Source organism: Physeter macrocephalus, chromosome 5, assembly GCF_002837175.3.
Source record: "Physeter macrocephalus isolate SW-GA chromosome 5, ASM283717v5, whole genome shotgun sequence".
NCBI classification, from domain to species: domain Eukaryota; kingdom Metazoa; phylum Chordata; class Mammalia; order Artiodactyla; family Physeteridae; genus Physeter; species Physeter macrocephalus.
Genome location: NC_041218.1, coordinates 6,991,275 through 6,994,464, shown reverse-complemented (window position 1 = coordinate 6,994,464; position 3,190 = coordinate 6,991,275). Strand labels below are relative to the sequence as shown.

The 3,190-nt window shown below is 52.0% G+C and overlaps 1 non-coding gene across 1 annotated transcript; it reads left to right on the top strand.

The window, feature by feature from the left end:
- Positions 1 to 1,113: 1,113 nt before the first annotated feature.
- Positions 1,114 to 1,185, top strand: TRNAC-GCA (transfer RNA cysteine (anticodon GCA)). Its single transcript has one exon. It is a non-coding gene; the product is annotated as a tRNA-Cys (tRNA).
- The last annotated feature ends 2,005 nt before the right edge of the window (positions 1,186 to 3,190 follow it).

Sequence of the window (3,190 nt, the reverse complement as noted above, 5' to 3'; positions counted from 1 at the left end):
TGGGTCTGACTATCCCTTCCCTCTCCCTGGAGTTACACCCAGGGCCCACGTGGCTCATCAGTTCCCGTGGGGGTCCTGCTGCCTACAGACTGTGCCATCTCCTCTCCAGGACCCCCTCCCACCTCACCCAACGCCGGCCGTGTGCACCAGCCGTTCTTGAACCTTGTCAAGAGCTTCACCTGATTCCTTAGTCCTTAGTGCCGTTTTCACCCAGAATTCCTTCCCTGCCTCCCCTGTTTATTAAATAAGGCCCTCAGAGTGCACAACCCATTTCAACTGGGGAGCATGTCATGACCCCCGCCTCTGGTCAGGCTTCTAATGAATGCTCTCCCTCTCTCTGTGTTCCCATAGCATCCGGTTCTCACCATGTCAGCATCACTTGTTGCCGTGTCAGGCATCTCCTTTAGGCTGTCCGCTCCTGAGGCCAGGAACTGTGCGGGTGTTAGGGTCAGGCACACAGTAGCCACCTACGAAGTACTTGTTGGATAAACGGGTGAAAACCATCAAGGAATCTGTGGCTGTGGAGGGCTTCTGAGGACTCCGGGCAGCAGAAGCGGTAGGCTGCTCTCCTGCTTAGTGTGATAGACTCGACCGGCGAGGCCCAGAGCTGCAGAGGTGGCCCCCTGGGGCCATGTCTTGGCTCCCCCTGACTTCTTTCGGGGGCTCACCCTCCCTCCCTGTACTGTAGACGTGTATTCTGAGTGAGGGCAGATACATTCTTAGGTGACATCACTCCTGAAATGGTTATACCACTTAAGTACCCTGTCCCCTGGTTGCACTAGAACCCAGCCAGGCCAGGCCTTCTCTAGGATTTTTCAGAGTTAAGCCCTTTTCTCTCTGGCAACCACGGTATGGAGATGTGAGCCTAGAGGTGCTGGAGGTGGGGTCTCCGCTGCGTGGAGAGATTGGCTTGAGAGATTAAAGCCGATTTGAGAAGGAAGCAAAGAAAAGGGAGAGTCCTGATAACTTTTGAATTTCTGGAAGTCAGTTTCTTCTCTGATCTAAATTCCTTAAAAATATTTTTTATCAGTTGAAATGTAATCTCTGCCACTGACTGTCAGTGTTAATGCAACATGATTCTGGACATGAAATATTAGCTGGACAGTTGTAACTGGGGGTGTAGCTCAAGGGTAGAGCATTTGACTGCAGATCAAGAGGTCCCTGGTTCAGGTCCGAGTGCCCCCTTGTTTTCTTCACTCACATGACCAACCTTAGAGCTCATCTCTCAGGAGAGAGTATTTGGAGGAGAAGGTGAGAAATGGGGGATTAATAAAGAGCTGGAGAGATGGATGCTGGGTAAACAGACTCAACAGATATCCGGTAGAGGGAGTGATCAGATTGAAACTTGAAACCACAAAACCTTGTCTGGCCCTGCACCCTTTGGGTTGGAGGAGGACAAGACAGGGAGGAGAGGCACTAGACTGTTGCCTGATGGCGTGATGAGCTGGGCTGAGCGTCGCTCCCTCTCCTAGCCCCCCAGCCCTTGCTGCCTTCTCTTTCCCTCCCTCTTGCTATGCACAAGGGCGTTTACAAGACAATCATTTCTCTTTGTTGGTCTGCACATGCAGCTCAAGCCACAGAGGCCCCTTGGCCTTGGGTGCAGAGACTAACCCTGGCGGTCTGAAACCAGGACGATGACCACGTTGTGTCCCTTGGCAGATATATCTGCGGTGGGCACAGTTCTCTGGACCATGAACTCCTTGGCGCCAAGATGAAGTCTTTTTCTTTGGCCGCACCGTGTGGCATGAGGGATCCTAGTTCCCCAACCAGGGATCGAACCCACGCCCCCTGCATTTGGAGCGCGGAGACCCAACCACTGGACCGCCAGGGAAGTCCCAAGATTGAGGTCTTAATCAGCCAGGGCTCCCCAGCACCTGGCACAGATGGGAACATGGTAGGGGCTCAGGAAATGTCTGTTGAAGGCATGAACTAGCCCTGGGCTCCTCCCCCACTCTCCCCTTGTGTGTCTGACCTCCACAGGCCCTTACACATCCTCTCTTTTCTCCCTACGGCCCCCTGCCCCAGCCTTCCCCAGGTGCAGATGTGAGAAGGAAGCCCTTATTGAAGCAGCTCAGGGAGAGACAGTCCTGTGTGTCAGCACTAGGCTCTAAGGAATAAAAGCTTGTAGAAAAACATTTAACTTTTAAGGAGGTACCTGGCATTTTTTACTTGTGGTTCAGCCACCTGGCCTGAGTTCTGTCCTTTGTTCTGCCCTAAACTCAGAGGAACTCATTTTCCTCTTTGAGGAGGTAGGGACACTTAGCCCAGCTGTTCGTATAGGATTTATTTCCCTTTCTTTCATTCAACAAATATCTATTAAACACTTACTATGTACTAGATTCAGGCTCAGGGCTGAGCATCATTAAGAAAAGTGAGGCAGGGTCCCTGTTCTCAAGGGACACATAGACCGGGGGGTAGTAGGTGGCCCTGAGCTCAACACTGTAGTATAGAAAGTAGGCATTTGAGATGCACATCTTGGGATCATCAGTGATGCTTCCACCTTTGAGGTCTTGATTTCAAGCACAGTATCTGACCATCACCTCTATCTTCTGACCTGGTCAGGTCCGCTTTCCTGTTCCCGTTTGGCTTTTCATCACCCACCTCCCCCTCGTGTTCTCTCCTCCTGCCCACACAGCTTGGATTCCATGACCCAGCGCATCAACCACTCTCCTGCAAGTCTCTTACCTGTTTGGCCCTCTCTCCCTGTATTGTACCCACCTGGCAAAATCACAACGCAGGTATTCGCTTATTCCACGCCCCCATCCGAGCAGCCTAACATTGCTGGGGAAAATCATACAACTGTGCCGACGAACTTCACCTGTGACCAAAATCTCAAGTCAGCATTGAACGTAGCTAGGCAGTCTTGTATACCTTTGCTTTCTCACTTTCTGAGACGGCTACTTCACCTCTTCTATGCTCTTTTTTTTTTTTTAATTTATTTATTTATTTTTGGCTGTGTTGGGTCTTCGTTTATGCGCGAGGGCTTTCTCTAGTTGTGGCGAGCGGGGGCCGCTCTTCATCGCGGTGCGCGGGCCTCTCACTGTCGCTGCCTCTCTTGTTGCGGAGCACAGGCTCAGTAGTTGTGGCTCATGGGCCTAGTTGCTCCGCGGCATGTGGGATCTTCCCAGACAAGGGCTCGAACCCGTGTCCCCTGCATTGGCAGGCAGATTCTCAGCCACTGTGCCACCAG